At 37.9% G+C, this 14238-nt stretch overlaps 1 protein-coding gene across 1 annotated transcript in view; it reads right to left on the bottom strand.

Annotated features, from left to right (window-relative positions):
• The window catches only part of cdh13 (cadherin 13, H-cadherin (heart)), a 413334-nt gene that overhangs the window by 375555 nt on the left and 23541 nt on the right, over positions 1–14238 (bottom strand). The gene's annotated exons all lie outside the window — the stretch shown is intronic.

Below are 14238 nucleotides of genomic sequence, written 5' to 3'. Positions count from 1 at the left end.
CAGACACAAAACTAGAACAGGCAGCATTAGGGATGGGCATCCCAGCAAGCCATGGACGGCAAACTCTGTAGACCCTGGACAGGACGCTAATCCATTGTAGGGCAAACATTCACACCACGGCCAATTTTTCCAGAAGACAATTAACCTAGCAGTTAATTTTACGAGTATTGTTATGTTTTTCATATTTTCCAGTATTTCGGATATGTCCTTGTGGCTTCAATGTACTTCACCATCGCACCCATGACCGCACAACTAATCAGACTGATAGATTTCAACAGCACCTTAGGGTGCAAACTGATCTCCACTGGCATCTTTCAACTGTGGTAGATCAGGCAAGTTTTGGGAACATATAAACTAGTAGAGCAATTTACAGTACAATGTGTGTTTACTACACTGAAACTATGGGGTGGATTTTATTTTATTTTATTAAAGCTTGGGAATATTACAGATTATTTAATAATAAGAGAGGTGGTTGGAAGGATGCATACATATCCTAACCTTAAAAATATTTGTTTAGCACTGTTTGCAACTGCAATGTCAAAATTCTCTTTTTTTACATCAGGGCAGGTATATCCAGCTTAACTAGACTCAAAAGCTATTCTCTAAGCTTATTAACTTGTCTTTCATTTTCCTAATTAAAAAAATACATATAATCAGGCCGACACGACTAGGGGTGGAATCTACAATAGCGTGGCAAAACCAAGAAACCTGGAAAGAATGACATCTTTTCCATTAGCCTCTAGTCAGAATTTCTTAATTTTTAAGCGGATTTTCCATTTGTAACATGAAAGACATGCATGCTATCAAAGAAAGCAATTTGTTCCCAGTATCCCTGAGACAGGAATTAATATTATGATAATTAGTGCTTCTCTATAAAAGGTGTGCATTACTAAAAATATAAAAAGACTTCTTAATATCGGAAGCAGTGTATTAAAGAACACTGCTTCTCTATAGACCAGGACATTTCCTATGTCCACTGCAAAATGATTCCACAGATCAGCAAACCACATATCAATAACATCTTCCAACTGATTAAGACAAGCAAGCTAGATCAAAATACATATGGCAGATTTTAGCTTCACAAAAAAAACAGAAATTAGTTCCCTCAAGCATAGTTTGCAGGCCACAGGGTTATTACAAGCATTATCTAAATTACTCCTGTCATTCAGGAAGCAAAACATAATTAAAGAAAAAAGACCCTGCGGGGCTTTTGTTTCGTACAAACATTATCAGCATGGGCATTGGAATAACTGAACTACTGTTCTTTGTACAATTCACCTTTTTACCTGCTATGTTGTCCTCGTATACTATGTACAGTACTTTTTCAGCTTCATCTTTAGAGATAATTATGTTTTCCCCTTCAACACCCCATTTTATTTACCAATTTTATTATGCTCTTAGACTGTCATATTTCAAAAGTGTAAAGGTCAACTCTTGACACTTTCCGCAAGAGTGCACACTTCCTGCCTCTGTGGCAAATCACTCCTTTAACACCCTCTTGCTAAAAAGGTTGATTTGGAAATTAATAGACAAGACTGCACGCTTAAAAGCTTGAGAATTCACAGTGAAGATTAAATGACTGTGCTTTGCATGCTGAATAACTCTAGGTGATACAGGGTTGATAGAATGGTGAATTGACATCCAATAGCCTTCACGTCATGACTTTAAACCCACCATTACCAAAGAGGTTACTGGCAGCATCAGTGCTTGCCTGCTGTCAGAGAAGGACTTATTGAAGAGTCTGGTCTTCCTTTTTGGTCTGCAATTCATCATGCACGTCCCAGGATCCTATTCTATGGTGTCTTTTATTTATTTTTTGCTTATCCACCCATTTTCTACATGCTTTTTCCAACACAGGTTTGCAGGGGAACCGGAGCCCCTCCCTGATAGGTACTGTGGGCAGGTCCCTTTTCAGGCCATCAAGGCCCATGGGGAATGGAGGGCAAGGGCGCCCTTGCCATCTGACAGCAGTGGGCAGAGGAGCAGGATACCCCCCCACCCCACAGGGTGACAGTCTATCATCGGGCACACAGTAAAGACATTTTCAATTTCCCATCCTAAACAGATTCCCTCTTCTTTTCCAACTGGGACTCCCAATCCTTGTTTTGCTGCCAAGTTCAAAATATTCCCAGAGTTTAACACTATCAACAAACCTGAATCACATCCCCTCTCAATCTCCTCTGTTCTTGTCTGAAGAGATTTAGGTCACTTAACTTGCCTATATGTGACAATATCCTAAAACTGGGAATCTTTATTGTTGCAGGAATTGTTTTTTGAAGCTCTTTTTAAAGCAATAATATCCTTGAAGTTCTTATTTGTTCTTTTTTCTGCTTGTGTTCAGTTCAGCTCTAAGCAATTCACAAATTCACTGGCTCTTTCTGTTTTTTTTTATACATTATTGAAACCTCCATTCAGTTCAGCGATTCACAATTGAATAAACAAAGTAGGTTGCATTTAATCATTAAAAATCCTTTAAAGGTTTAGAAAATATTCTAAACCTGAAAGACTTCAGAATATGCTGTAATGTGATAATCCTCCAAAACATTTTTTTTTTACTTTAAACCTTTTCTGTTAATAAAACTTTTTGTTAAAGTATAAAGTGGATAATTTATTTGATTATTCCTTATCTGCATGTTTTAAGAGAAAGTCACACACAATAAAACAGACTTATCTGACATACCGTTATGTTAGTCTGGTGACATCTAACAAACTCTGGCCAAATGACCAGTCAAAAAAAACGTGTTCCAACATAAAAAAGCAAATGCAAAAACATCAGAAGTTTGATCAAAAACTAATGTGTCACAGGGCTGTGGAGTCATCTTCATGCCTCTGGTAAAACCATACAATTGTAATCTAAAGCATTAAAAAGACTGTATCCTAGCAATAAGCACAGCATTGATGGCAAAAGAACAAAGGACCGCATCAGAAAAATAACCTCCTGTGTGATTGTTGGCATTCAAATCAAGCTTGACAGCAATTATCCAGCTTGACAATGTTTGAATAAACCTGAGCTCCCGGAGGGATTAAACAGTGTAAGCTGAACTGTTGTCATAATTTTTCAAATCAAATAAAAAGAACTGGTATACCCCTGGATTGGGAAAGCAATACTATGGAGTTTGATATAATTACCCTGCAGAATCCCATCAACTCAACTGATTGAAACAGAATGCATCACCTTGGTTCATATAAACAGGTCTGCAAAGCAAATATGAACAGATGTATAACTTTAACCACAACGAACAAACACTTCTTCTGAAACGACATTACCAACACTAAGTTGCACATCACACTTTATATTCTCAAACCACGTCTGTTCTCTTTGTCCTTAGAAAGGGAAGTAAATCTCATATCGGAAGCATTCTCATTCATCATGTGTTCAGAACTTGGCAGAAAACCTGCTAATGCTATCTTTATAAATAGGATGGCTTTTAACTATTGATCACCATTGTCAATTCAGCTTTTTATAGAGTTGCCTAGACTCTGCTCTTAATTTAAAAATAAACTAAGGTATTATAACCATGTTACATCACAGTTATCTCATGTAATCATTTTATTTTACTAATTAGCCACCTGTACTGTATAAACATTGAGAAAGTTGCTCCAAATAATCAGAAATAAGACTTTTGGACAATGTATCACAATAAATAGTGTCCAGACCTCGAAACCAACATTGCAAAGTGTTATCACTTCCTTGGGCATGTATACCTACTTCAAGGGAACCAGTAAGTATGGTACTGCCCAATTTGAAACCCGAACCCGACATCGGTCACTCTCTTTTCCTCTCAGGGCCAGTAGACGCACATGCGCACACATGGAGACGGATTCTCACCGACGTGGTTTTACAATGCGAGCGAGCACACCAAATTAGTTACGAATTTCTAATAAAAATAAATTAAAAACATAAAACAATAATAATTCAATTTCACTAATTAGAAAACAAACCCGAACCCGATACTTTGTCGGACCCCGTCGGGCTCGGGTCGGGTACAGTACCAGACCTCTAGTGTCTAAACCAAGTTTCACTGCTCCACAGTTTCCCTTATCCAGTTGTAATAGGCCAACTAACGTGGCATGCTACAGATCTGTGTCTGGAAGGGAAAATATCGAAGCTGCTCCCACAAGGAAAGTTAAAGCTAAGCTAACTGAAATCCTGCTGAACTACAAACCGGTATTTCCAATACAGAAAACAGCACAGACCCATCAGGAAGCTGGAGGGAGGCCAGAGGAGGACTGACAAAAAAGGTGAAGGCACAGTAGTAGGTAGAAAAAAGATGTTAGTAAGGCCGTTGAGGAAACATCCAAAACAGAGCATAACACCTTTCAAACAGATGGACGCAAAATGCTTTGACTCTGAATGTGATCCAGATTTACAGTACATAGAAATACTGTACCCTGAAGAGAGCACTGGTAACATACAGTAAAAGCTTCCTTCTGTAGCACAAGAAGGCAAGCAAAAACCTCCTATAACTTCTATAGCACTTCATAACACAATCCCAATATGTAACTCTCCTTAATTTCAGTCTCATTTGATACTTTTTTGTGAAATTTCATCTCAAGACCAGTTGAAAACTATCCTTGACATTTTCCATCCCTAATAAATGACACGGCACCCTCAATTATATGTCCAAAACTTGTGCTGCTTGAAAGATGAGGTTACCTACAGTTATATGCAGTGGGGCTACTATCATTTACAGATTTCTCTAAACCTATACTAAGTACCAATTTTATAAAAACATGGCTACATGCAAATTGTATATTATTTACATGTGTGTAAAACATTTTCCATATTTGTTTTAATACCAATGATCCAGAAATACCAACGTGAAGCAAATCTGCTCATTAAGAAATCACAAAAGTATGATTAAATTTATTTATTGCCGTATTTTTGGACACCTCAGTACCTACATGACTTCTGTAAAAAAAAATGGACAGGACAGTCTGAAATACCTGTTGGATTTAACAGCAAAGAGAATCAGATGAATCCTGAACAAGAGCCCCATAGCCCACTGCACTTTCCCATTCAAATAACCTCCATCTCCATACTCACTTCTTGTGTAAGATTTAGCCATCGTTACAGGCTGTCCTATTAACGCCCAGTTTAATCAAGTCCCAAGGTGGTGGAAATTAAAGGTTTACAAAACATGCTTCCACATCAAATTTAGTTCTATTAGCTTTAATCTGTGGGAAAGCTTTCAGAGAGCTTAGCTTTGGCTGTCTCATATCTCCTGAGTGGATTAAAATGGCTTGCTGGACTAAAAATCAGCTGAAAGAAACCCCTATTAACAGCAGCTCTACTTCAAAATCTAGAATTCAAAATGCCTTGAGTTTGAAGAGAAACATTCACAGCGTCTCTGTAGAGATCTTTGTTTTCAGAGATGCTGACATTAAAGAAAAGCCAGGAGCTGATCCATAAGTGATGTTTATGCAGTATTTAAAACATGCTTAAATTGATTGTGACAATTCATTTTAAAGTAAAAAGGTATCATGACCACTCTGCAATCATCCGGTGGTGTGGAGCTGAACTGGAATTAATCATCAACTTAAATCATTGTGGTTTTCAAGTTAAATTAAAGCTACAATGCTAAACCATCCTGTATGCAAGCTGACAACCTTGTATAAATTGATTTTTGGTAGAGAGTAAAGGGCTGCAGGATATACGATAAATATTGCAGAAAGACATTTTTCCTCCTTTTGAAAAAAAGATGAAAAACATGGCAGTGTCACAGCATACAGCCATTCAAGTCCAATTCCATTCTGCTGCAGAGAACAGTGAGAGATTGAAGTAACACACAATATAAAGAAACATTAAAGGACAGCTATGAAATATAAATGGTGTTTTGGGGTCAGTCTAATCTATGGCACAGAAAGACATCCTTACAGTACACATTCCTTGAAATCTTCACTTTTATATCTGGGACAAAGTCCAAAGAGTAACAGGTTTTAATAATTTACTTGGCAAGGAAGAAAAAATGAAACAAATGTTTAACAACAGAAATAACCCGCAGTTTCAGATCCTTTTGTAAAGCCAGAGGAAAGGGAAGTCTTTTTCTTCTTTTAACAGCTTATTCGCCAATCACAGCAAAAATGGGGAAATAAAAATACAGTATTTCTAGGACACAGAGCATGATCAGGCATGATTGCTGGAGAAAGTACAATCCAACAGTACACAGGTCCTCTCGTTTTGCTTCACATAATGGTCTCAAGAGTAAGAAGCAGTGGTTTTGGTCGGTACTGCTGGGGGATCATGTGCTGGAAGCAAAAGCAGTATAAATGGACTGGTGTCTGACCCTTCAGTAAGACCTCACCAGGCTGGCACGTGATGACTCTTACAATAGGTTTCCAGTGGTAAGAACTTCCAGCTGCTGACTGATGGTGATCGTAGCTCTGCCCTGCCTAGTGCCTGACAGAGTGTTACTCTGGACTTACAGCAACCTTTCCTTTCAAAGGAAACCACAGAAGATGACTTTCTATCTCCTTAAAACTGATTTTTTATATTTCAGCACTAACAACAAAAGGTGCATGCTACTTAGTAAAACAGTCAGTTAGTTCACTGGGTATGTATAACACTCCAAAAGAATAACTGCATACACAGGAGTATTAATCATAGAAGATCAAGGTCATGGTGTTCACCTGGTTAAAAGATGAAGATGAACAGAACTCAGTAATATCGGTCCTCAAATCTCTTTCACTGGATTTCCACCCCCATTCTAGGAACCTGAAGTCTGTAGTGAAGCCAACACTAATACTATTGTGCATGCTGAAGGGATAGCAGGTTCTGATTGAAATCTTCCTGTTAACAAAGCCTGGTGTCCTTAGGAGAAACCTATTTTTTTTACCTTGCTAAACTGAACAAATTTATGCATTTTTTACTATATTCTTCAGAAATGGCTGAGAACACAACATGTTGACTATTAATCATCTTCTCAATGTTTTATTAGGTATTAATCAGTATAGAATGATTAGTCTGAGCTACGCACACTTTAATACTGAAGTGGTTAATTGGTGTCCATTCAGTATCATTTGTATTAGTTTGTGGCTCCTGGCTGTCTCTCACACCTTTATGCCAATTAGCTGTGATTGGAATAAATTCCTAGACGTTCATTTTGGTTCAGTACACTGCCAAATACACTACTTAATAATTACATGTGATGGAAAAAGTGAATCCTAAGTAATATAGTACCCATTAATATCAATTTATTAATGTAATAAACCTACAATGTTTTCTTGAGTATCTCAGAAAGGACTGCTGGGTAATTTCATATTTTTTCTAGTTTCTTAGATAAAATACAAAAGATTTAAAAAAACATCTGACAGAACTAATTTCTGAAAGATTAACTGTAGAAATGTTATCATCAAAACACTTCTCTTATTGTGAAATAATGTCAAGGATCACAGCTGATAAACAATGGAGGCAGCTGTTCTCAGGTTTGATCATTAAAGTATGACTCAGATTTTTGCAACATAGCGCTTTATAAGTGAATGAACATCTAAGCAAATGACATGAGACAGTAGCAAAAATAACTTTTGCAAAATCCGACAGCTGTTTCCACACATATGTGCAGATAAACCTTAAAATAATCTAGATAATTACCTGATGATCTTGAAGAACCCTTTAAAACAGGATGTCCATTCCTGGCCCTCAAGAGAGAGTGCATCTGCAGGTTTTCATTCCAAGTCAGCTCTTCACAACCAGAATCGGGCCAATGCTGGGGTAATGGGACCAATTTAACAGCTTCTCCCAGTGGAAGAGACCTGGAGAACCTGCAGACTTACCAGCCCTCCAGATCCAGGATTGCCTATCCCTGTTTTAAGGTTTTTGAAAAATCGGGGTATTGCTGCTGTTGTTGTTTAAATGATGGAATATATTGGATACACCACAAAACACAGCTTAAAAGCCAGTGAGTGGGTGGGGTAGAAAACTAGTTTAGGAAGATTTATCACTCCCAACAGCATCAAAGAGCACAAAGTCACTAATCAGAATTCCCCTGACATTCACCTTACCTGCTCGGGAGACGGATCTTAGCAACTGAGCATATGTGCTGTCAATCCATCACATCAGCTTGCATTAATCGGGAACCTGCGTTCCTCTGTGTCAGTAGCCGCATGGGAAGGACTGGCTGCTGTAGATAATTTGAAGTCACTAGAGAATCATGGTGCTTTAATGGAATCATATTTGAGAGTTATACAGAGGCTCATGGGAATGCTAAACATGTCAACATGCTGCCCACATTCATTTGTATTAGGAGGTCCTGCTGTGAAGGCTGCCTGCTTGCTACAATGTCATGGAGACCAGATTGCTGATAAAATGAGAACCTGACCTAAAAATTCTAATCATATACTCTTCTATTATTCTTTTTATGAAGTAGCTATATTGGTCACTGCCATAGAGACCTCTCTAAGCCTGAAAATGTCATCTCTGCAGACAGTTCTATCCATCCTAAATGGAATTTGGGAGCCATAAAAGTATTCAAGATAAATGACTCTCCTCTATATTTCAGCTGGTCTATTGGAGGATTGTTGCAACAAAACAATACTATTCATGGAAAAAAACATGCTTATTTAGAAATATATGTTTCTAAAATGCAATGTTTTGGTGTTTTGACATTATATAATTGGAGGAATCAAGTCATTGTTACTACGGATTGACTGACTTGCAAAATAGGAGAAGAAATGAATGGTAACTTTAATGGTCACCTTTATTAGCACTGAAACGGCTGACTGAACAATGCTCCTTTTTCTGAACTTATTAAATAAATTGTTCTGCTGTAACTGCTTGTAGATTTTAAATCACACAATTTGTGTTTCCCCATGGATACTGCAAAATTAATATTGTATAAGCCTTGTAAATCTATAAATGTCTCTCATATGGAATGGTTTAAGTGCTGGGGAGTATAATATACTGCACTACCATGGCTCCATTCTGAATGCCTGCATAGTTCATGTGATGTGACAGCAGCGTGGTGCAGTTGTTAGGACTCATAACAGGTAGGTTGTGGTTTCAAATCCCAGGTGAGAAACTGCTGTTATACCCTCAAGCAAGGTACTTCACACAAATTGGTCCAGTAACATACCCAGCTGAACTGTATATAAATGGGTACAAATGTTAAGTCATTTTGGAAGTAAGCATCACCCAAATTAAGTCACACATTAGTTCAGCAGTCTATCAGGAACATAAATCCCTGTTGTTGTGAAACTTCTGCAATTACATTATCAGACATACAGTATGTAAATAAATTAAATTGACTATTATTGAATAATCAGTGTGTCTCATCCATGTGAATTTGGGGTTCTATGCTCAGTAATGACGCAAAAAGGTGCCAGGCAGAATCCTAACAATCGTGAGACTTCAGTATACAATACAGACTTTTACAGTATAGTACTTGAACGGAGACTGCAACTGACCTTACTAGGCAGTGCAACAAAACAGACCATAAGATTCATTTGGGGTTTTCCAGGCAACGTCTGAACACCTAGTCATACTTCCTTTTACTGTCATAATTTATGGAGCAATTACCCCCCTTAGCCTATACAAGTACCACAGACTCACTTGGAACAATTGAAACAAGAGTCACAATCCCTGTTTTTTCTCTAGTATTTGTAATTAAAAAATATATTAATGCCCACAGAGCTTTATTTTTTTTAACAACTTAACTGAAAAGGGAAGGAAAAGCATTTTATATACATGTGAAGGGGGGCCAAATGCTAAATACAGTAGTAACGCTATATTTAGCAAAGAGAAAAATATTTTCACAGAGAAAAAAAAGGCACCAAACTGCCCGTTTAAAAATAATTCAATGTTTGATTTATTTTTCTACAATTCAAAACAATAGCCAGATCACCCACTAGGACAGAAACTCACAGGAGAGTCCCATAAAGGGGAAAAATGAACAATACAGGACTTGCATGAAAAAGCCAAATTTCAGCCAGCAAGCAGAGAAGGGAATTGAGAACTGCCATCCAGCATTTTTAACAAGAAATGAATGTTTGGACAAACTGAAACAAAGGGCTGTTGTTCTACTCTAATGGTTCAGTGTTATTTGCCAAAAGCAGAATTCTCACTGTGACAATTCAGGCACAGATGTTATCTACTGATAATAATGTGTTCAGGTGAATATTTTTACCCCAATGTAACATGAGTAATACACTTCAAAAAGTCAATGACCCACTTAGAAACAGTCTCTAAGCAGAAAGTGCACTTAATGTATTTATGTCATTATTAAACTAGTAAGCACTGCATGTATGTCACCGATGTATGAAATCAAAGCTAAAATGGTCAATTTGACACTTTTCTTGTGCTGGAAATACTACTGGGAGGATAACAATTATTATTATGTGATTAAAACTTTAAACAATCAAAAAAGTGCATTTAGGCTGCTTTAACACACTGAGATAACAAGTAAAAGAGTCCCAGAATGGCAGACACATAAGCACCTAAGGTAAATGATTATAATTTTATATATGCAGTCACAGTTAGGTACCATTACATGTACTAAAAGGCTTTCTGATTGCTATTTTGTAGCTGCTTTGAGTTAAAGACTTCAAAGTAAAATATACCTTTCAAAACTGAGGCAGAAGTAAGAGAAGCTTCCTGAGCACATAAGTGGCAGAGAGATGGAGTGAGGGGAGCACTGGATACAGGCTTTCAGCAATCCTGAGGAAACAGGCCATTTTCACAAACCCTACTTCGTTTGCCTGTTATAATAAGAGTGCTCCTGAAACTCGTAGGCCATGCTCACATGGGAGAACACCCCCCAAATCCACTCTTATTCACTATAAAACTTAGAAGATCATTTCTCAGCTTCAAGATTGCATGAATTATCATCATTCACAATGCAACCTTCTTAAAAGGAAGCAGTTTTGCTGCAGACTATTACAGGTAACTTTCCAAGTTTCCAAGTGTCATGCGCTTTCATGATGTCATCACTATTTATATAAAGTACGTTTAAAGATTTGTGAGTCATCACTGAAGGACAGTGGGTAAGATCAATACAATTTGCATAAACGTCTGCAGATGAGAAGCGTGCTTTGATGAAAAGGTTTTTTTTCCCTTTTTTCTTCCTGTCGTTATAGTTCCCCTACTTGCCCAGATGGCAGCACTACTATGGAAAGAAAAACATTAATCACAGGTAGCTGTTAACTCAGAGTTATAATTGCTTAGTAATTAAACATTTTGTTTTTGCTGTGTAGCACTCAAGTGCAAAACAGCTGATGTGACCAGTTTGATTACAGAATGTTGGCATTAGTAAATGAAGTCAAAAACAGAAGCAGGAAAGAAAAGCCTCATCAATAATGCAAATTTTGCCTTGTACATTTAAAAAAAAGACACTCAGTGGTGTTCTTTTAATGATCATATCAACATCAATCAATACAAGGGCACAATCTCAAGCATTAGTGCTGTATTGAATGGCCTCCTCCTATTTGTAGCTATTCTAATGTTCTTGCGTATTAAAGACAGCAGCACGAGCTGCATACTTGTATGGAAGCAGACAAGCTCATTGGCAGCAGGAATAAGGAGCCGTGAATGTGAGCAGCACAGGATGTGAATGCAGAAATAAAGAATTTTGTCTGGCTGCTGTTTGCTGGTGAAAAAGAAGCAGATTCTTCTGCACGGCAGAGCAAAAACGCAGGGAGGGAGTCGCCCCACAACATTTCAAATCACAATCTGGAAATGTGGGAAGCACCTCTCCCCCCGGTTGCTTCGTTAGTGGCTAAATGGTTGCTCCTTTTTAAAACAAACGCACACTGTTGCTTGAAATAGTGTGACCCTTACCAATCCTATACAGAGGGCATGTACCCTATAGCAGGCCGTACTCCCTAAATCGCTGGTTAGAGACTTGGTGTTCATCCAATAGAATAACGTTTATTAATAACTGGAACCTTTTTTGGGAACGGCCTGGCTTTTATAAACGGGATGGTCTCCACCTTAACCTTGAGGGGATAATTAATTCTATCCCAAAATTGAATTGAATTCAATATCAGTGTGATGGTAGAAAGTTTACATTAGAATTTCTTATAACTATTGTCATGCTGTTGCAAGATTTGCGTCTGCTATTTTCGGGCCTGTGCCTCCCTGTTCTTTCCCTGAAAGTACAGTACATGGTTGTCAATGGGAGTAGAGATAGGTACAATCAGCAAATGCAAAACTGTGTGGATATGTAATAAAATAACTGGCAATTCTACATTTTTTAATCAAATAATTCATGTTTTAGGAAATTGATTACAATTGGTTAGGGTTTGTTACAAGTCCTTTAGCATGCATGCATATATATACTTGACAAGTGTTAAGGTCTGTAAAAGCTTATGCCAGTTTGAGAAGCGAATGGAAACACTTACTTTAGCTTTACAATGGCTATAAAGCTTATTAAGCTGAGGCTTACCGTATATTGAATAATCAATGCAGTGCAGTAATTTTTTTTCTTGAGACCGATTCAAAGAGCAGAAAAGCAGGGAAAATAACCTATAGACTTCTGAGATCTCCAGAATTTTATCTTCAATTTGTCACAATTCGTTTTTCCAGGACAATGCACAGGAATACCAATGGTACTGTAACACTCTGCTGCACATTGTATTTCAATTGAGTTCATGCCAGGCAGCATCTTTGTTCTCTGATGTTGCAGAAAAGCAAGTCGAACAGACTATCCTGGTTTCCTCAATTATCAGTACTAGTGACAATGCTGCTATTCCTGATTTTGAAATAAGTGGATATGGACCAGCAGTCAAAGCTGGCACTGAAGTCTGCCCAGAATCAGTAAAATCCTCACAGCATGACAGCCTACAGACTTCTCATCAAACCTTTACAAATGCTTGCCAGTATTTATCTCTGAGCCCAAAAGGCATCATGTCACTGATGCAGTATTTGTAAGAATGAATAAGAACATAAACTGATACTAATTTGAATGCAGAATTTAGCATTAAAATATTTTATTATAGAACTCGCAGCATTTCTCTTGGTACAAAACTCAAAATGTCCATTTTACTGCTTATTCTGTTTTCTTTCTGATTTTAATCCATTTGCAGCTTGCTTTTCCTATTTTATCACCCTTTTATATGTAAGGTTTAAGTTACGTGTTCTATAGAATGATACACAATAAAAATGACCCATCAGGATGAAAGCTTGTTTCGGCATAAGACCATACAAATTAGAAAATGTCACCTTTTCAGAAAATTTCTCAGAAATTTGTTTGGCATCAAAGCAGCAATGTTTTATATACACAGTACAAATAAACATTATGTTAAGACTAAATGTGACATATAAAAGGACCTATGAACGTATACATAGTCATTATGCACCACGCTGTGAGCTTACTTCCTCCACAATCACCCTGAGCCCCTACAACTGCTCAATGTCCCTTCATTTTTGCACATAACCACTAATTGTATTTGCACATAAACCAGTCTTCCTTTATTGTGAGCTCATTTATCGAGATGTTTGATTAAATGTGGGCTAAAGGAATTCCTCAATCTGTTATGATAATCGTTGAAGTGTGATTATGGCTAATTCTGGCTGGCAGCCGTAAGGCTGAGTATACTGTATGAGATGAAAAAATCACATTTCAAAAACTGAGGCAGGGGGTAATTGAGTATTGAGGTGAAATGGTTTCACCAAACTCACTCATAGCGTAATATACTGTAGTAGTTTGATCTGCCTTAAAGTCTAACTAGCCGTAAGACGCTAAGATTTTGATTAAACACTGTAAAGTTGGATTTATTCTAAGCGTTAGTAGTTTCCTCTATTACGATTAAGTGGCATGAGAAGAATGGTCACTTGATAAATGTTGCTTCTTCCTCTGTCTCTTAGGCACAAAACCAAGTCAGGCATGAGGCACACACTCACAGTTTTTCTTGCTCAGCTCTTCAGGTTGTATGATTAATTGGTCTTTTCCTGCAAGATTGATACATTTAGATTTCGCAGCGCCTAAGTGGATTCATTGACCTTTCTGCTGCATATACACTGGAATAAATAACGCAGCGGAGTCAGGTGTGGGGAAGAGATTGACACTGATGAGCTGAGTGCCAGCCGTCAAGCTAGCGCTCAATCGCTCTTTCATCTCAACAGCTACAGTGGGGGAAAATGTTTATTTTGAAGGGCCTTGATCTCTCCCGACAGGCCGGAATGGCTGGCGTTGTGCTTGAAGGAGACGCTGGCGGGGCTCCAGCTGCAGACGTTTCGCACTCATTGCGACACGGCGATAAAACTCACAGCGGGGGCTCAAAACCATCAGGGCAGGTACCTCAGCT

This window comes from Atractosteus spatula, chromosome 21, assembly GCF_055471065.1.
Source record: "Atractosteus spatula isolate fAtrSpa1 chromosome 21, fAtrSpa1.hap1, whole genome shotgun sequence".
Taxonomy (NCBI): Eukaryota; Metazoa; Chordata; class Actinopteri; order Semionotiformes; family Lepisosteidae; genus Atractosteus; species Atractosteus spatula.
This window is presented reverse-complemented; position numbering and strand designations above follow the sequence as displayed.